This window comes from Ischnura elegans, chromosome 5 (genome assembly GCF_921293095.1).
Source record: "Ischnura elegans chromosome 5, ioIscEleg1.1, whole genome shotgun sequence".
Taxonomy (NCBI): domain Eukaryota; kingdom Metazoa; phylum Arthropoda; class Insecta; order Odonata; family Coenagrionidae; genus Ischnura; species Ischnura elegans.
The window spans coordinates 129,493,663-129,515,665 of NC_060250.1; the positions used below are offsets into that span (position 1 = coordinate 129,493,663).

At 38.0% G+C, this 22,003-nt stretch overlaps 1 protein-coding gene across 1 annotated transcript in view; it reads left to right on the plus strand.

Annotated features, from left to right (window-relative positions):
* LOC124159780 overlaps positions 1-22,003 on the plus strand; it is a 777,878-nt gene that overhangs the window by 394,065 nt on the left and 361,810 nt on the right. The gene's annotated exons all lie outside the window — the stretch shown is intronic.

A 22,003-nucleotide genomic window follows, 5' to 3' on the forward strand; every position in this document is an offset into this window, starting at 1 on the left:
GACATTTCGGCAACAAGTGTTTTTAGACTAATTCGACACCTTTGGATTCGAGATTTCCTTCTTGCAAAGCCGTATTTTGAGTCCTGAGGTCTAAAACTGGTAATATTTTTATCGTTCTTAGTTCTTCTTTATACTTTAATTTTAAAAATGGCTAACACGGATATTTTCTTCATTAAAATGTACTGGTTTAATTACTTTATAATAGGAGGAACCTATAAAGCAATTTAAAGGGGTCAAATTCAAAATGTAGACAATTATGATTACTTACCTCTCCCTTCCTTTCCCCAAGGGAATTTTTCCCATCCATGAAGCACACCATCTCGTCTCTTTGCTCTAGAATTTCATGGACACTTCAAGAGGTATAAAACGGCAGGCTCTCCACGGACCGAGCGAATGTGACGGCGTGAAGTCATTTTCTCGAGATGGAACGAACAGGCGATAAAATGCTCTTGGACCGAGTGTTACGGAGTGGAATAAGGTGGAAATATCTCACACATGGTCGACGGTAGGACAGGAATAAAAAGGTGCGGTGGAGGGGTTTTAATAATATTAATAACAATAGTATGATTAATTGTTCTCGGACTTGTCCATGACGAACATGATGGGTTTATACATTTCAATAGAGCTCATAATAGACAAATAACAAAAATTTACATTGGGAAAATATAGGGATGGGCGGAAACGTTAATAGAGAGAAGACGGTAATTAGTAATTGTAAATTAATTCAAATTTGATGGAGTAATTGAAATTGGGCCCAATTACTCTTTCCCATCTCTGGTAATAATTTTTGTACCCATTCTAGTCATTACCTACCTCAAAGGAAAATTATCCTTAATTTACTAGAGATACATTAGAGGAAAACGTGAGTAATGTAAGTAGTAATGACCTCAGGAAGCGAATTGTATTAGCAAAGGAGGCGTTCATGAACAGGAAGGAGCTTCAGAGTGGATCGTTTTGTAAGAGTTTAAAGAAAATGTTAGTGAAGATTTTGATCTGGAGTGCAGCGCTCTACGGTGCGGAAACGTGGACATTGAGGAAAGAAGACGAGAGAAGATTGGAGGCATTCGAGATGTGGGTATGGAGAAGAATTGGGTGAAATGGACGGAGAAGAAAAGGAACGACGAAGTGCTGGATATGGTGGGTGAGGAGAGAAAGCTTTTAGATGAGATACGCAGGAGACAGAAGGTATGGATGGAGTTAGTGCTTAGCGGGGAGGGGAGGGGTAGAATGTTAGGGAAACGAGGGAGGGGAAGGAAAAGAATAGGATTTTAAGATAGATTGAAAGGGAGTAGGCCTTACAGTAAATTGAAGAAGGTAGCGCTGGAAGGAAAGGGAGGCTCCCAGATCACTTCATGGAAATCTACCTTAATCGGTAGGATGCTATAAAAATAATAGTGAAAATAACATGATAAGATAAATGAAAAGAATAAATATCTATACGCTTTCGAGGGTTTGTATGTATTGAAAAAATCTTTGCTTGAAAAGAGACTAAGAGACGGAATCCTTCTCATCCTTTGGTACACTATTCCGTTTTTGTGATCCGATTAGAGAGAGAGAGGTTTTCCATGGACCGACTCACATTAATTTTATTAAATTTGGTAAATGAGGAGAATTCTATTAAGGGAATATGAGGTGAAATAAGCACTGTTGTTTACCTTTTTCGATCTGTGACCCACTTTTCAGTGTAAAATCGGTCGCCTTGACCATTTCGGAGATGAGTTGGTTACGTTACGAACTCATGCCAAGTGTGACAACGCGTTTCATCTGTCCACGGTCATGTCACACGGTCGTGTGGCTCCCTATCACCAGTGATGTGATTCAACTAAATTAGAGTAGTCTAATTACAGTTTAGCATTACACCTTGGATTATTTTTTACTTAAGATTAATGATATTGAAAAAGTACTTTTAACTCGTAAACTATACAAAACAAAATGCAATAAATTGTTACATTTGAGTAGTCAATGGAGAAAAGCATAATTCCACGCGCGCAGACCGAAGGGCAGATACAGCTAAATTGACCTTGTCCACAAGTGTAAATATTTGTTAGGGCATATTTATTTATGCCTCACGTGCCTCAATGAAACATTTTCATTAATACTTTGTATAATGGAATTAAATAATGATTTAAATGCTGGTTGGCATGTAAGTACTCCCTGTTAGAGAAAATAGTGACTGCAATTGCATCAAAAACAGGAGCATTTTGATGCAATTGCAATCTAAGGGTAATTAGTCATTGTGATTGATTCCAATTTTACGCAGCAATTGACATTGGACCAATTACGTTTTTTTCGATACTTTTCCCATCTCTGGTTGTTGTTTCTGCTCTCATGCTGGCCATTATCTACCTTAAAGGAAAATTCTCTCTAATTTACTAGAACTGATGACGTCACCAACTCACGAAGATATGGCGATAAATTTCGCTTATTTCAAACTTTGATAGAGTCTACTAAAGTCATCTATATTATAACCTGCGAGCCACCTTTACAGGGGGTGACCAATCATAACCATGTAAGATAATCCCCACGTACACGCTGTAAAGTCGTGAAAATGCAATACATCAAAGCAATACGTGTACATTCATGCAAAAGCTATTGTTACCATAGCTTAGTAATTCATAAAACATACCCATGCAATTTTAGAGCAGTGGAAAAATGAAAGTATGCCAGCACTTATCTTAGGGAGTGATACCAATAAAGTTATTAATCGAGACACCGTTTCTATCCTAAATAATTCGAGGAAAGAATGACGCTTTAAATGTCTATGTTTTGCAGTCTATTTATTTTATTATCTTCTCGTGATGTGTCAACCGTAGTATGATGGTAAACGAAAGATATTTTTCTCGACGTGTGAGAGAAACTCATCTCCGAATTGACTAATGGTAAGTAAATTTGGCCCATACTTCCATCTACGCTCCTGTAAAGGTTTCCATCATAACTCGCATTTCGCATTTCGAAAATGCAGCTTTTTCATGTCTACAACTCATCACAAATCTGGCCGCCCTACGCTGTACTCTTGCTATTGGCTGAATGTGAAAGTATTTTTCGTGGGGACGTGTCTTTCTCTTTCGTCTCCATTCGTCTTCACCAGGACCTGAGATCCGGTGAATGCCAAAATATGAGTGGGTTCCTCCTCAATTCTCGGATTCATCTATCTCCATTTTCTACCGCCTAGACGAATCTTGGATGCGAACCTCGCAGTGGGAAATCTTCAGACGTCTCGAGGACCGCAAGATGCTATGGCAACCGAAAATCGAGAATCTGCCAGCCTCTCAAGGGCGAAGGGCGAGAGTGACGTCAGAGTGGCGTGAAATGACAGGCGCCTCTACAGCAGCGGTCGTCTTCAGACGAAGAGGGAAGGAAGAGGATTGTGTATGCATAATTTACGTCCAAAATAACGTCTTCCTTCTCCATGTAAAGGACATCATTGGTATGAATGAATATGAGCATCCGTTTTTCAAATACATAATCATACCATCCAAAGACAAATCCATCAAAATACAAAGAAAGGCTGTGCGTTTCGTCAAATACCGCTACGGGCGTACAGACAGCGTTACTTACAATTAGATGTTAAACGAATTAGGCTGGGAGCCGCTTGAGACTCGGAGGCTGCGTGCTAGGCTTAGATTGCTTGAAAAATTGAGAATGGATATCTTTAACAGCAACACGGAGAACATAATATTAAAGCCACACTATATTTTCAGGTACGATAGAAGCGATAAATTAAGAGAGATGTTTTGCCGAACGGATAGATATGGGAATTAAAAAAAAAAGATATTAGTTTTTTCCCCGAACCATAAAGGACTTTAATAAACGCTAGTCCCAACTTTGTTAGATCACTTCATTTTTTAATTGTATATTGCTGGTGTCCTAACACCCCCTGCCACACTCCTTTTATGCGGCTTGCGGGGTATTATGTAGATGTAGATGTAGACATTATATTGAGCATCAAGAAAACAATAAGTATTCATTCAATAAAGAAAATTGATCTTTCTCTTCTAAACGATCAATTAATCACATTATAATTAATAATACCTTTAATAAAATGATAAGCTGCTGAAGTATATCCAAGCATACCCGTTAAATAGGAAAAATGATGATTTTACAAAATTCTCAGCTGAAATATTACTGTTATGTTGAATAAAAACTTTTGGGCTATGTCGCCGCGTCAATTTTTTTGGGTGGCCCCAAAATTTTTTCAGGGGTTACCAAAAAAAATTGACGCGGCAGCGACATAGCCCAAAAGTTTTCATTCAACATGACGAGTACCCGCGAAAGTTTTAACGAAGAGAAATATTACTGCTTTGTAGTGAGTAATTCATTCCAGTAAACCACAGAATTGAATTAAGTTAGCATATAATTCAATTACGGCCCTCTTTTTATCTTCATAACCTATAATTTGAGCCACGGTACCTCTAAAGAGTAAGATGATTATTTAAACGAACTCCCTAATGATTTCAAGTGCGTTTTGTGTAAGGAAATACTTCCCATACTGCAAAGCAGTGAAACGCGTAACATTGGAGGATTCAAAATTCAAAATAATTGTTTCCGAGCAGAGTATGAGAGGATTGGCATTATTATATTAGTTTTTTAACATTCCCATTTTGATTCAACATTTTTTTGCCGCTCATTTAAGTTACCTAGGCTGCAAACATTTGATTACGACGAAGTATATCGCATATATTCCGCAAATAAATTGGACAATGAGTCAGTGACTTACCCATTTTTATCGTTTTTTCATTGATGAAGCATTGATCGATACAAGAGTACAACATTTTCCCTCCAAAGCTCTTTTACGATTCTCGAATTAAAAGCCACAAAAAATCCCATATCTTTGTATGCATCACTTAATTCTGTTGCTACAAATTGAATGATTCCCATTGAAATGAAAAATATGGTCACCATAGGTAATTCATATCAGTAATTGACGGTTTCCTATTCATTTAAGCAGACGATAGAATCATTTCATTTAACAAATCTATTAAACATTTATTAAACAATTAATAATGTGACGGCTCCAAAATAGTGTATTAATGTGCGTGTCTTTCATTTTCACTTGGCTATTACACAACGATGAACTACATTGCATTTGGGCTATTTCCATTAAAACAGTATTATTGTATCTATCATCTGAATTCAAGCACATACTAGCATTTCCGTCAACGTTCAGAGTAAAACACTTTTTTTGGCGTATGCTTGATTTTTTTCCCTTCATTATATCTTTTTACGGGATATATTTTTTACGATTTACCACTTATAAAATTCCTAGATTGTGTTGGATAAACTTTTCGTTTTATCATAAGCTTCTCCAGACGGCCATTTTTTTATGGCTACTGCTTTGTGTGTACCCAGAGTTGACTTATATACTATAAAGCCTCCGGAATATAGAGAAACTTTGGTGGCGTGTTTCAGCATGAGCTCCCACAGGCAGCGGTCGGATTATGACGGACAAGCGGATAAATTGCGAAACTCATTAAGCTCTTGCTCTCTCGTCCCTCCGATGAATCACAAAGGGATGTTGTTTTAAAGTCCAACGAAAAAAAGTTTGGAGACTTCTACTATTCCCTCATTCCCGATTCCAGATTAATCGCAGTCGGTAATTAGCGCACCCACAATGTATGACCCAAAGAGACTCTTTGCCGTTGCGTTTACGACAGCAAACAAGAACATAATTGGGTTTGCAAAGTAGTTCAACGATTAAGAAGCGATGGCGAACGCTTCCGTTGATCAAAATCAATGCGACGACACTGGAGCGGAAAAAAACACAAACTACACGATCAGGCCGACGCAACTGTGAGGTCAAGGGCAAGGATGGGCTATCGGAAATTTCCAATAGATGGCTCTTATATTAATACGAGACAAAAGCTAGAGCTTTGTTTCTTTGGACCCGATTTCATTGATTTTAAACTCCACTCTTTTTATCTGCATTGTTAAAAATGGTTCTATGGTTTTAATAACATATTTAACCGGCATTATTGAGATCCAGGCTATAAGTACAGTAACATTTCAAAGTACAAAAGGATATACAAAGTAAACTTATAAAAACCTTTGTATATACCTTTAGAAAGTATAAACGCATTACTAAGGTATATACCATTACAAAGTAATGCATTGTAATGCATTGACTGCAGTGTGCACGTTACTGCGTAAAGAAATTCATATCTGATACATTTTGATCCGGTCAAACTGACATGACTGTTTATGTGCGATAACGTCCTTATTAGGGTCTGAAAGTACAATGGAATATCATAAAACATTTTTTTATAATTTAAAAAAATCACGTTTTTATTTGAACCGAAAAGAAGAAAGTAAACCATTCTGCCTTGGCTCACGGACCGACGTTTTAAATTTTACGGGTAAAAGACTGCGCACTCAAAATCAAGAAAGTATTCCGCATTTGCTTCACATTTGACAGTGGAGTTATACAAATTCACCGCAATATATTTGATACTTCAGTCGCCATATTGCAATGGATACTTTGGCAGAAAGAATTTGATTTAAGATGTTGAAATTATCACGTTTTTAATTAGCATGCCGCCTTTTAAATGCAACATTTAAGCATGAGACTTTGCACCAAGATGGATGATTTTTCATATTATTTTTTTGATAGAATAAAAATGGGGATTTTTTAAAATTTATTTTTTAAATCATTGAAAAATATCTTATTGATAGTTAAATTAAAAACTTTTTATTTAGAATAAATTTATAATATATTTTAATGCAATGATAAAACTCGATTTCTTACATTCGCTCAGCACCAGATAGCCAATGATGTAAAAATTCATGCTGCAGCTGAGCGACTAACACAAATATTAACTGTGGAAAATGGCGGTCATGCTGCTTCTGAAAAAAAATCAGGAAATAGCGTAAGAATGCATTTTCATCTAGGTCTGATATGCTCTGAAAAATTTTAGCCGATAACTATTCGAGAAATGGTTTAATTTTTGTTGTCAGATTATTCCAGAAGGGCAAATAAACAAACTAGAAACTGGGTTAATATAAATAAACGTGGTGAATTTGAAATTCACTAGTAAATCACAGCCGATGGAAGGGTTGCACTGAAAACAAAGTCTTTCTCATTTAGTCAATCTCACAAAGTTTACAATGAACAGAGAGAAAACTGTCGCCCACTTTCTATGCGTTGAACTGCGTACACCCAAAATTTCCAGATTGGGAACTCAGAAGTTCTGACGGTTAGATATTCCGCCTTCACTCACCTCTGCGGAACTTCGAAGAGTTTTCCCTTGAAGTGAGGGAGGAAGTGTAGGCCGTGACATATGGCACATGCAGCTAATATCAGGAGCTTTGAAGAGGGCCTGGACGTCGCGGAAAAGAAAATTCACTCTACAGTCGATTGCCCAAATGGCTATGCAAGGTAGGAGTTGAACTAGAACTGCACATTGTGTGTGCAGTATCAAATCATCCGTCACTGAGTTTTGGTCCGTATTACCTGTGGTCCGTTGCATGTCACTGAAACATAGAGCGAGCAAAATTTTTTCACGAAATTTAAACCCTAAATAGCCGATGCCATTGGGAACCAAAATTACGTATGGTGTTTTGGTCGATAAGGCACCGTTTTAACACGACAGAAATTCTAAGAGAAGCGCTCCGATTGGCCGCGAGTTACTCCTGCTGTCGGATGTCTTCGATACATCGCTATCTCCGACAGGCATTCGAAATCATTAATTGTCCAGAGCCTCCGGCAACAGGGCAAACTCCCGAACAATCGGAGCGCTTGGTTCTAAGTTTCTGTAGTTTAAAAATGGCACGTTTTCGATGTAAAAAACACAGGTAATTTTGGCCCCTACTGGTATCAGCTACCCAGGGATGAATTCCTTGGAACAATTTTTCTCCAACTCTTCAATCTCATTTGAGGCCTTCTTCCGTCGTTCATACACATGTCCGTACCAGAGTAAGTTTTCAGGTCTTTTTCTTCATTATATTTTTCATCACCATCACCATCATCCTCTCAACGAGGCAATCCGAATTTTTGTTAGACGTAGCCCTACACTCAATCCTTAGACCAACGTCTTTATAATACTATTTCTGTCTTACGCACTTTATCACTTGCGCTACATGTATCTTTTGCGAGGCTCCTCCATGCCGTTCTTCCCTTCCACCAACGATTGTTTTCATCGCAACCTTATTTTCTCTCACGCGATGTGCTCTATTCTCTAGATTTTCAAAATACTTCTTTCTTACTCTAGTGAAAGGTTTTTCGTCACTCATACGTATTATTCATTCACTCTTCATCATGTTTCTGCCATTATACGGTTCTTATTCCAAACCTGGGTTATTGACTGCTGTCATCGTTCTCACTATCACAAAATACCAACATGCGTATCTTCTTCTTTTTCTTGTATGCTAAGCGCATAAGTTTAAGTTTAACGAAATTCGCAATAAAAACAATTGATCCAGGTTTTATCATGTAGAATTTTTTAATCGTGTAATGATGGAAGGCAAACACCTCTATTGTAATAATCCTGACATCAAGGAAACATGCACCGAACAATTTTTCGACTGGTGACCATCTTTGCTGAGTGCCAAAAAAAAACAGAAATGCACTGATTTATGTTTTATATTACAATTGCGTTGGAGAAAGAAGATGTCTGGGGTACGGACAAGGGGGGTGATGAAGGATTTTTGGTGAGAATTCTGTATAGGACGCGCAAACAGGCTAGTCCAGTATAATGTGTTTCTATTCACCGTAAACCCATTTATTACATGTAAACAAACAGGGTCCCTGTAAGCCAATATGGCTTCTCAGAGGGTTTCGCACATATTCATGCAATGCGGCAAACAGCACAATTATGTATACAAAAGTAAAATCTAAACATTTAAAACAATTTATAATATTAAAACTTGATAAAATTGAACATAGTTAATACATTTAGACGTTCAAAATTTTAAAAAAGCCATTCATACTAAAAATATTGAATGTATAACATTATTAAGTTAGTTAAAAATGTATATGTATATGTATATTAGGATAAGTTTGAGATAATATAGGCCTTTGAGGTAAGTATATGATTTTTAATTCGTTCTTAAATGGAATTACAAGTATTTCTAAGTTTATTCTACATGTCTCGATTATAGTTGTTTACACTAAGCAGGATCTCATCGGCCTCCTTAGCAGCTTGATCTATTCAACGGTTGTTTATTCTTTCAACCTTATTAATTCACCCTGATGAAGACTGACGAGTCGTCCATTGGGACGTTGTCGATAACGACGAATTAAACTTGCGGAAATCCCGAGGAGGCCTCACGCAAATAATTCGCCTGAAAATAATTACATCACATTTTACTCGCAGTGTTGCTGCATGCGTGTTTTCCCATGATGGCGGCTGAGGTAATTGGCCCCAACTGAACGCGATGACAGCGCTTATTTGCGAGTTATATAGGACATCCACGCGATGGCACTGTTCTGTTTTATCTCGGGCGAACATTTCTTCCGCATTCCATTGTGAGAGTACGACACAGATGAAACACACGATATCAGGCTCACCTTCATGCGTCACGCACCAATATTCTCATACCATCTCAGCGTGTCTCCGAATTTTTTTGAAACATTAGCCATCAAGCAAATCATGCCGCTACTGTTAGCTAGATAAAAGGAGGTAATAATGCAATGGTGGCTTAAGTCGCTCATTTATTCGCAAACTCGAGTTATTTACCGTTAATAACAAACGTAATAATCGCCCAGGTTTTATATTGATGAGGGTTACTTTGTGGAATCTTTACAAGATAGAATAAAAAGTAAACTTACTAGTTGTATTCCGCACAATATTTCGTAGGACTTGCCAGTTTCAATCTTTCTAGATCATTATCAAAAGGAGAAAGGTTGAAATCGGTCGATTCTTTTAATAAATAATGAGTTAAATAAAACAAAATTTACTTTTTATTCTATCCTTCTATATATTAATGCCTTCGAGAACACAATCACTACGCATCAATGAGGCCACATATTCAACCGTAGCTCATCCTGCCTCCGTGCCCCTTCGATATTCACGCATAAGCTAGTCTCCCTCGCGTGGGCCGTCCTTCTTCTGTTTCGATGAGAGGTAAAGGCCTCGGCTATAGGTCCCGCCACCACATAGGCCTTTTTCCGACCCCTATTTGGTCGGCCCGCTCGCGCTATCCCCGTCTGTTTATTTGCCTCTCTTTCCCTTCGGAAACTGCCCCTATCTCCATCGAACCTCTGCGGAACCCTTCCATCTGTGGAGAGCAACTCCAGAAAGGGATTCAATTTCCCCGCATCGGAATGTATACCTACCCTCCTGCCCTCTATCTCTCTAAGAAGCAGCCTCAATCAATCTCTTGTGCTCTGCTCTTCTGCTCCACACTCGTTTTCCTCCACAATCCGTCTCTCTTCCATGCCGGTCTTTTTTCCTCGGCAAATGGGGAGGAATTCATGTAGTCTCACCTACTCTTAGTAAGCTGTCTTCCATGCCGATTTTTTTCTCTCGACAAATGGTTTAGCAAGAGGAGGAGTTCAAGAAGTCTCACCTACTCTCAGTAGGCTGTCTTTCATTGCTTATTTTTTCAGGTATTTAGTTATCCCTTGAAAATGGGAAAAATGGCTGCCGAAATTCCGTGCCAGTAGAGGTTAAGAAAATGCATAATATTCAAACAGTAATAATAATTATTTGCACAAAATTATCTCATCCAGAATTTACATATTGATTGAACAGTGGCAAATGAATTTTGTAACTTGCAGACGTAACTTGCAATAAAAAAACAGACTGAGTAATATTTTACTTGTAAAAAATTAAGGAAAGTGCGTTTTGGCACCGCTAATTTTGTAGTGACACTACTGTTTCAATGGCAATATCTATTTTTTTAAATGCGCAAATATATGGTCTATCTGAGTGAAAAATTTTTTCCCAAAAATTTGAAACCTTGAGACTAAAAATTGTAGGGTAATCGATTTGGAAATAAGTCGCATAATTTTTACTTGAGATACGAGTAAGCAAGTTTTGCTATATACTAAGACCAGTTTGCAATATAGCTGAACGGGTACTAATATGTGAACGCATGAAAACCTATTTTGGACTGTAATGAAACATATTCGTACGTGTGAATGAAATCACAAATAGTACCATTTTCTGTTCATGCTTTAGTGCAACCTGGATGGTCACACGGTGCATTTTTGCGTTTGCGCACGCAAATTTTATGGTGAGACCAAATTTTTACAGTTCGTTCCGTGAAAAATGAGATAAAACAGCGCATCCTAGCTTTCACCATAATAACCTTGCTTTTTTCATTCTTCTTCTAATGAACTGATTTCCGATTTTGTTTACGTGGCAACAATATTCATTCATAATTATAAATTGCATTTCTTTACCGAGTGATGGACCAAACTTTGAGGAACAAGGGAAATTAAATACCTATATGTAAACGCAATCGGTTATAATAAAATGAAATAAAAATACTTTGTTCTATTCCACACTTTATTTTAAATAGTACGACCCGCGTTTCTGCATCTCATGCCCATCATCAGGATAGCATGTCATCTCCATATCATCATGATAAGCAGAAACCCGGGTCGTACTATTTAAAATAAACTGTGGAATAGAACAAAGTATTTTTATTATATTTTATGATGAAGCAGTTACACAAAGTAACGCTCGAGACCGTGTCTTATAAAAACCATTTACAGTTTGAGGACTTAAGTACCACCATTTTCTAGCTGGTGAGAATCATCGTTTTTCTTTTAAAGTCAATAATTTAAAAAAGTTTTGTGATATTCGATCATCAAAAACATTTCTCTGGAATATTTTCCCACGTTACATTACATTAAATGAGGGATATTAAATTATTTGTAGTATTTAATGGTCAATTGGGTCTTCGCTTAATGGAGGACAGCCGTTTACAAGGATAATTATCGAAGAATAGAACCAAATTCAGAAGTTGCCCTGAGGTCTCTCCGGTTAATTCCGCGCGTGGACGAAATTCCGTTGAACGAGCCACGCATTGGTGGCACCATCTCATCAAAAGGGTGAAGATGAGCAATTTTTAAGTTTCAAGGAACTGATAATGTGCATTCTCCCTGTCCACTGAGCTTATTCTGGACACGCAACCCTCATTTATCGATTCCCTACAGCTTCAAATGCTTGTAAACCCACTTTTACATGCTTGGAAGCTGATGTAAATAATGTATGTGTACTAATTAATGTTCTCTCATAATGTCTGATAAATAAGTCAACATTTATGCATAGTTTGCATTAATGGAGGGCAAGGAAAAAGTGAATTATCATCCAATCTTAATCTTAATAATTAAAGTTTAATTTGCTTGATTTCTACCTCCATATGCTCATATTTACGGAATGTTAAGGATAAATTGGATAGCCGCTTAATTGGGGCAAAGTCTACTCGTCTTCATGTGTAAAAATTAACCGTTGTGTGCTGCATTAGAAAAATATTATTTTTGGGAAGTTATGTGGTGATAGTATAACGTTAGGAGACTACATTAAAGAGGTCCCAGTTCCCCCGGTATCAGTTTGATCTACTTGCCACTGAAGTAACTTTTTAATGTGTTTTCAAAACTGTCTGCAGTAGGTTGAGTGCAGAGTGACCCATTATTCTCTGTTTTTTTATAATGATAATTATAATAATTTATTTTTTATTTTAAGATACATAGCTCAAATATTAAAATACATTATAATACATTAAAAAATTTAAAAAAACATTCCCATTACAAAGATTTAACACGCTTTTCCCTGTGTAACAAACACATCTTTTGACTTATAGTGCACGAAAAGAGAAAAACCCTGAAATTATGGTATTGTAGATTAAAAAATATTTTTACAGTTAGGAGACCTTCTGAGCTACAACAAGCTCATCAGCGGGTACTCCATAATTCATTTGCAAGTAGTTAAAACACCTAAAACATTAAAAGAAACAATAAAAAAACTCATATTGCCTTAAAATTAAAATTATAATCCTCCAGCAGATAGTTAAAAAGTTTACTTTTAACAGCCGAATATGTTTCTAAACCATGCATTTCCTTTGGTAATTTGTTAAATAGTTTAGGCACACTAACCACTATTTTTTAACCACATTCATCAAAACATTTGGGGATTTTATATTGGTATACATTCCGTTTTTCCATTTTATGATAATTGTCCTTCAACGTTTTATATTTGTTAGAAAAGTAATTATCTATTGCTAAAATATAAGTCAGAAACTTTTTCAAATGGTAGTATTCTTAGTGTTTTATAGAAATGATTTATATCATGAGAGTCTGAGTTCGCTGTCAAGTTATTATAATTTTTTTGTTGTAAGCAATCGTTTTGATGATCCGGTTTTGTAAACTGTATATTTTTATTAGATGTATCTTACTGGTTTTACCCCAAATAGTAGCACCATACTATACCATAGTTTTCTTTATATATTTATAATTTCTAGAAAATTGAATTGAAAATTTTTGAATTATATATATTATTTTAATTATAAATTTCGGAAAACAGCCCTAATTAGAGCTTTTTTCCTGTAGAGGAGAGTGACGACTTTCCTGAACCCATTTCAGCACTCAGTGGTTGATATAACATTTTGTTTCTAGCTAGAAAATTCTTTATTATTATGTTCGTGGTGTGGGATATGAAGTATAGTGCCTCATGAATACATTAATCGCTCCGCACGTGCCCCTGCTTGTACCTAAATGAAAAAATGTGCGTAAGCGTGTTGCGACTTTTGACTTATTCGTGTTGCGACGTTTTCCTAAGTAGGTCTTCAGGTCGCAATACGATTTATAGTCCCTTCTAACCTCACCTTTCTATCCTTGTATGACGCGTGCTGCAAACCGCTCCTCGGGTGACGTCACAGCGCTGCCATAGCAACGATGGTGACGCACTCGCGCGCGCGCCACTGTTTGAAAATCGGAAAATAGTGCCTTTTTTTCTTCTAGGCCGAGAAGTGTGGGTACGGAAAAAAGAACGCGGGATTTGTTCGTGTCTGCATTCCCTAGGCGATTTTGTGGGCACAGTCCCGTGGGGAAAGTATCCGTGACACTCTTGGAACAAGATTTCCTGAGAATCCGTCTGCTCGTTTCAGCGGACACGATGTAGGGTACCATTTCGAGGATTTCTGCAGGGTGATATCTTTCCGGTATCTCGTGAAATGGAACTTGACTATGGACCAATATATCTTCTAAATACTCTCGCTGAGCACCTGGAATCCATACAGCACTATTTATCTCTCTTCACCTTTAATTGCCTGCCCTTTTGTAGTCTTTGATTTTCTCGGTTCCACATATATATATAACGAAATCCCAAGCAATTTATGCAATGGGAGTATTTTGAGTTATGAGAAAAAATTAATTTTTTGAAATGCTTTAGAAATATCGCAACGGAACTCGAGTAGTCTTCTAAGTATTCTCCTTTATCATCAACACAATTCTGCAGGCTAGTTTACCATCGCTCCTGAAAGTGAACAACTAAGACATCCTTCCGAGCATGTGCGCAAACCGCTTTGACTGCATTCAGGGTTCGTGGTTTCCGAGCACATGGCAATAAATGGCAGCGTGACGATTCCTCAGCCCTCTTTGCTCTTCGTTTTTCGTTTTAAGTTATATTATGCCATTTAAGTTTTCAGGGCACATATATAAAACAACATTGCTAACACTATGTAATTCAAAAATGAAAAATAGGAATTATGGAGGTATACTTCTCAAATTTCAGCTAAAGGAAAATTCTTAAATGAGTTTTTTTACGTTGTAAACCATAAAATATAAATACGGTAGCAGAATATTCTAACTTTTTATCAAGAAAAATTTTCCAAGTGGGATTGAAGTGCCGTCTTTATATCAAATGTGCGGTGTTCCAATAGATCTATTGCATTATCTTAAATGTATTTGTCGTCAAATGTAAGTGACACCATCTGAAATAGAGGGTGTTTAAGGAGGAATCTGCAATACGTCAAGAGGTGGTAGGGGAAATGGGAAGCAGCACTTTTGTCCTATAAACATGTGGGGTTGTCTCTCCTTAGTTGCCGAGTTATGGCAACGAACACATTTTCCGGGTGCACTTTGCAGTTAAGACGAAAATGGTTTTTCTTGGGTATCGAGCCTTTCCGGCACATTATTTCATACTCCGAATTTTCAAGGACATAAAACAATTAAGGTAGGACAAACATTTGTTATTATACTTGTTTGAAACAATTTATCTCAAAATGAGTGATATTACGCAATCTTATTGTTGATACCGACTCCAAACTATCGTTTAATTTAGCTCAAGATTAATTGTTTCGAACATAATTTTTCAATGCCAATAAAAATAAATTTAATGAAATAAAGCGTGAAAAAGTCTGCATACCAAATTAAAACTGTTTTCATGGTAATTGTAAAGTGCATCCAAAAAATGTTTGCGTTTCTATATCTCAGTAACTGAGGAATTGCGATCCCATTTTTACTGGACAATAAATGTCTCCCCTACCAAATCCTGGAGTACTGCAGATTCCCCCTGAAACTCCCTGTATATTTTGTCTGGCTACGTTAAGGCTTCTTTGAAGTTTGGCCCCATACAAGGCTGTTTAAAGGCGACATTACGAGTAATGCTCTTATCGTCATCAGCGTTGAGACTGATTTCCGACGCTAGCTATTGTGTCATCATCAATCCTAAGATTTCTTTGACGCAGCTCTGCAATCAATTCTCGAATCTGCTATTATTTTAATGCATACATTATTCTTCTACTTTACATCCTTCCTCAGCTGATCTATGTGCTCTCATCCGTGGTCAACCTCTTCCATTCGTCGCTTCCACTTGTCCTTCAGTGACTTTCATTTGATCATCGTTTCTCATGATGTGGCCGACTAAATTGCCCAGATTTGTATCCGAGGTTTTCAAAACATTTCCCTCCTATTCATCATAGAAAATCCTAATTACTCACACGAGCTATCCATTTGATCATCACTCTTCTGTCACAGCACATTTAGAGAGCTTCGAACCTGGACTTCTTCTCTACTGCCATCTTCCACTGTTACTACCATTAAGAAGCATGGTGCAAGTTTAAGTCCTAAAAAATTGCTTCTATGTTCAGCGTTAATATTCTTAGCTTTAAGGAGACTCCTATTTTTGAGGAATGCCCCATTTGCTTTGAAAATACGTACCTCTCGCGCAGGGGTACAACATCTTGGGGGTGAAATGGATTCTCCCTCTCCAGCGCGTTTTCGATCTTAATTTGAGGCTTCGTTAGCTTGTAAATGAGCGACGGCATCTTCTCCTGCGCCCGCCGGTCGTTAAGAAACCGACTTTGCCGTGGAATACGCGTGCCTACTTCCCCACTCATCTCTCCAGGCGAGAGAATTTCGATATCGAACTTATGAAAGATATTACGTTCTCGGAGTCGTTAAAACTGTTTCTCGCTGAAATTTCCGCTGAATCTCTTCTTCCCATTTTCAATCATCTCGTCCTCTCATTTCAATTACCTCTCCCTTCCTCGTCCTCTTCTTCAGCTTCTCATCCTTCGCATTGCTCCTTCATTTGTTTCTCACGCCCGATTCGATCACTTTTCGAGCACATTGCGGTGATAACTTGTGCGGGGAAACGCAGGTCCATTGAGTCCATTTTGTGTCCTTTTTATTCTCTTTTACTTAAGCTGGTACTCGGCCGTATCTCTGCCGATAACATTTAGTAAGACGGACAAAATAACAAAAAAAATACGAAATACGAGTAGAACACAGATATTATTTTATGTATTTTTAACTAGTTAAATTACAATAGTAATAGAATTAATACAAGAAGCAATGTTCGAACATTCTTCATTTTCTACGTAGCATTGGTTATGAATACATTATACATATTTCACTCGGTGTTTACAGTTCTCCATGTTAATTGAACTCCTGTTGTTCTTTCCTCACTAAATTTTGCATTAGCTGGTTAATTACGAAAGGAGAGCGGAATAATTAGCTTACTTCCGAACCGGTTATTTTTGATGGCCTAAATTTACTTTATCAAAATGTGATCCGTACCTCTTACGCGGCTGGTGAAATTTAATCCAAATTAATGCCATGTTGTCGGAGATATGCAAAGTAGCAAAAATCTCTTGTAATACTTTTTACCTTTCACCTTATAATTACTCACCTGCTGCTATTCTTTGAACCATGAATTAGTTTTTTCCTTTACTTGATGTTTGTGTGTGCCGGTTCTCAATTTTACTGTTATCCAGAAACCATATTAAAATACCATATCGCAGCCTATAGCAACGTATTGTTCATTATACTGTGTTTTTTAATTTTACTCTTGTTTGGCTCAATAAATTTAACTTTTAAATTTAACAGGATAAAGATGGGAATCATTGTTGCCTTTTTTTATAAATTTTAAAATTAGTAAGAAATAATGAATGAAAACTTCGTTTTTGCTCGAAGATAACCCGTGGAGCAAAGAATTACACAAATTGTATGTTCTTTTCAACACACATATTGCCCGCATTCGAAAGAAAGGTTAATGCATATTATAATAAGCAAAATGAATTAACCGTATAGTGAAGTTTCACGCATTTATTTCTGTGTCCTTAAATTAAAAATATCTGACATATGAGGAATTCCGAGGAAGTTATCGCACTTGGAAGCAGTGGTTAGGAATGAATTGAAGTAAATATTGGCAAGGGTCTGGAGAATTTGAAGGAAGGCAGGATTGGTTCGGGGTGATAAAAAAATGCGGGGAAGTCCTTTTCTGAGGGTAAATAGATCAGAGTGGTGGGTAGGATTCCGATAAAGGAAGAATGTGATAAGGGGTATACCCCAGGAAGTATACCCTTCGGAAACCGAGAGTAAACCAATTTAGGACAGCATAATATTCCGACAATTGTTCATCTCTGTGTGAGTCAAAATATAAATGTAACACAACAGTTATTAAGACGCTGAAGATACTTATCAAGAAAATTATATAAATCGCTGTAAACCAATATAAAATTATCCGTTAATGAAATAGTAGAGTATATAGAGAAATAAATAAAAGAGTGGCAGTTAGCACAATACTTGTGGAAGCAAGAAAATTGTTCATTTTCAGCTTTAGAAGATAAAAATATCTTATTTCCCTTGGTGGAGTATGCAGAATACAGGGCATTTCTGGGACAATATTAGCATTAGAAATGATATAATTTAAGAAAATGTTTCCGCTCTATGTTTCCAGGGCGTTAATAACTTCTTGACCAAGTCTAGAATTTATTTGCACAGATTACACCTCAACGTGGTTTTATAAATATCGTGTTAATAACATGGGAATGTTGAAACCGGTCGCTGTTGATCCAAATAAAGGCATGTGAATGTATTTATTTAAAAATGAGTAAGTTCCACGAACTTAAGCTCTCAAGCAACTGAAGATATTACTTGGCCATATTCATTATATTTCTGTTGTTTACAAATATTTTTTCATTATCCATACCTCCAATAATTAATGGAATATGGTAAGATAATCGTTTCTTCAAGTACTTCTAATGTTCAAGTTATTGATTAATGAAGTTGTTGCTTAGCTTCAAAAACTTAATCAGGTCCTTGGTTTGATATTAGATTAAACTCAACTTTTAACTACACACCTGAGAAATTCGCTTGCCGTTATATTTACAGTTAAAATGAGCTTTCCTCCATTTTATCTGGCGTTCTAACGTATAGACAATTTTTATGAACGCCTTTGAAGCGTGGGACAGTTATATTGACATCTTCTCTGTCTAACATTGCATTTGCTTCTCGGTCAGAACTGTGGTTGGAATGTCACGGCAGATTAAGGACATACATCTTGGAATATTGAGATGAACGAAGAAGACTCTCCTACACTTAATGTTCGATAATCGCTTTCCTGTGTCTCAGCCATGGCTGATCTCTACCCTCACCCATACCAACCATCTGGTGTATTGCTGTACTCAGTTATTTCTTTCAGCAATTGTAGTGGTAAGGTGGATTTTGAGAAATCTAGATAATCTTAATAATTTGGAAAAAAACAAAATATTTGGAAGAGAAGAGTGATGAAGTTTAAATAGATCTTCGTCACCCTTCTCTTCCAATTAGTGATGAGATAGTGTGTCTTTCTTCAGATGTTAACGGGAATAGAAACAATATAAGGAAACCAGACGCAGGAAGTAAGCCCTGATACGAAGATTTTGTATTCCGTTGTTGCATTACTTAAGGAAAAAAAATAGATTGCCTAGAATGAGGAGGAGAACTTTGGCATGGGCGGTCGTTGTACCTTGCAGATATACAGGGTGGTATCCAAAAGTAGTAGGACTGATTTTAAAAAAATTTATTTATTGAAAATTTTGATACATCGACTCAATACTCTTCAAAATAGGCCCCATGGGCATCCTCACTCTTCTTGTATCGAGTCTTCCAGGTCGTGAAGGCCTTCCGTAAGTCGTCCTCAGGTATGCTGTTCAGCGCCCTCGTCGTCGCCGCTTGGACCGCTTCCACCTTATCAAAACAATGCCCCTTGAGGTGCCTCTTGATTCTGGGGAACAGGAAGAAGTCCTGTGGTGCCACATCAGGGATGTAGGGGGTTGAGGCAACGTGGAAACGCCGAATTTGGCCAGGAGATCCCTCACAATCCACGCGACGTGGCACGGTGCATTGTCGTGGTGGAGCTTCCAATTCTCCACCAGGTCTGGTCGCACGCGTGTGATCCGATTCAGCATCTATGTGAGCACTTCCACGTAAAATCTTGCATTTACAGTATGCCTAGGAGGTACAAACTCCTTATGGACAATTCCACGACGGTCAAAATATGCAATCAACATCGATTTCACTTTCGATTTCGAGATTGACGGATGCCCAGCGCGTTGGACGTCCTCGACGATCTCCCTGCCCTCCCGAAACAACTTGTGCCACTCAAATGTCGAGGAACGGCTCATGGTATCCTCCGTGTAGGCCTGCGTAAGCGTTTTATTTATTTCAGTTGGCGAGTTTGTGGCAAAACTTGATGACGTACCGCTGCTCTAAATTTTGTTCCATCGCAACCAACGACGAGGCGTCAAAACAGGAGGTCACGAAAACAGTAGTCCACACTCAACTAATGCACACAGGCGAATGCCACATATCAAAATCCGTTCCCAAGGCTCCCCCTACTACATTTGGACTTGCAAACCCCCCTCAACATCCCCAACAGCACTTCGTCCTCCTTCCTCCTTTCCGTCCATTTCACCTTCTCTATTTTTCGACATACCCACATCTCGAATGCCTCCATTCTTCTCTCGTCCTCCGTCCTAATCGTCTTCGTTTCCGCACCATACAGTGCCACATTCCAGATCAGACCCCTCCACAGCCTTTTATTGTAACTCCTACTTAACGATCCTCTCATTACTTTCTTCCTGTTCTTCCTCCTCCCTAACCACTTCTCAATTCTTCTCCATACTCACATCTCGAACGCCTCACGTCGTAACAATGCTCTGCGTACACTTAGGTCTCCATTGTAATGGATGAAAGACAACTTTTCTTCCCTTGTTTCAATTAATTACGATGAAAATGGCGCAACACGCTTTTCAGGGTTGAAGCTCCTTATCCCCTCTCCGCACCTCTCATAATTCACCAAGTCTTTGGAACTTCTCGCCGTGTTTCGTTTGGCGCCACTAGACTACCCCGCAGCCTTCGCCCCCCCTTCTGCCCTACTGGCTGCCCCTCTCTCTCTCTCTCTCTCTCTCTCTCTCGCCCTCCAAATCCCAAATGCATCGATTCATTCTCCTCATCCCACCCCTCACATTACCTTTCACACTGCTCCCTCCCTCCTCAGAACGTGGGCGTCCCGCTCTTCTCCTGTTTCCTCCGAAGCCGCCACTCCGCGCCACGACGCCTCGTCTGGCGCCTGCGTCGCCTTGACGTCATTCAGGTGAACGAGCTGAGAGTTGGCTGTCGGCGCCTCAGGGTGGGAAAGGGGAATGTGTGGGGATTAGATCATAGAATATTAGAGCATCATCATATGGTTCCTGATTTTTCCACGATTTTTTTCTTAGAGGGGCATAAAAAACCCTAATAACATTACCGTCCAAATATATTTCGTGTTTTCTAAAACCATTCCTATCTTTTGAGAACTTTTGAACTAAAATCCCGAATTTTGGCTGAAAATGCTAAATTTTGTTTTTTTTTTCGGTTCCACCCAATTTGCTTTTTGAGGTGAGGAATTGGTGGTAAACATATTGATGATAATATCTGAATGTCGAATTTCATCTTGATGAATATCTAATTGACTAAAAAATAGGAACAAATCAAAGGAAAAAATATTCTGATTTTGTCAAGAATATTATACTTTGATAGAAAACTTCTTGTAAAAGACGTAGCAATTAACATACTTTATAACATAATTGAATTAATATTTTTGCAAGTTGGCTATTAAAATTCAATACGATAATAATGTAGAAATATGGCAACTTTAGAAGATATGAGGATAGACCACAATTTCTGTTGATTTGTTAGGTTGTGAGTTTCTAGGATACAAACAGTATTGATGAATTTTGTTCGTAGGGGAAATCTGGAGGACTGCATTATCATTACAAACTTTTTCAGAATTAGTGACGAATTTTTTTCTGGAATAGTAATTGGAGACTGTAAGTCATACCTTATGAACTTCTTATGTAAGGTGTTGGTCTTAAGTATTGGCCTTAATGCGTAACACATCAGGGGCATCTCTCAATTTAAATTTTGTGCGGTGATATTATGTGAGGTGAGTTCAATTAGCAATGTAGCATATTTTATTTCTCGTCCGATTTTATTTATTGTGGAACACTTTCAAGCGTTCCGCCTCTGTCTCGTGTAGTTGCATTGACTTCTGATCGGTGATCACGCAGCAAGGAGCTGTTGAAATGGTGTCTGTAACGGAGGTGCGTTCCTAGCAGCGGGCAGTGATTGTTTCTTTTGGCGGAAATTTCAGATATTCATACGGGGCTGGCAGAATGTTTACAGTGATCTGGTAGTGGAAAAAAGCACGATGAGTCGTTGGGCAACGCTTGTTTCATCATCGCCGCTAATGGGACGATGAAGAAGCAGTGGCGGATACAGATGGGGAGGGGGGGGGGCGCGCCCCTCCCTTGT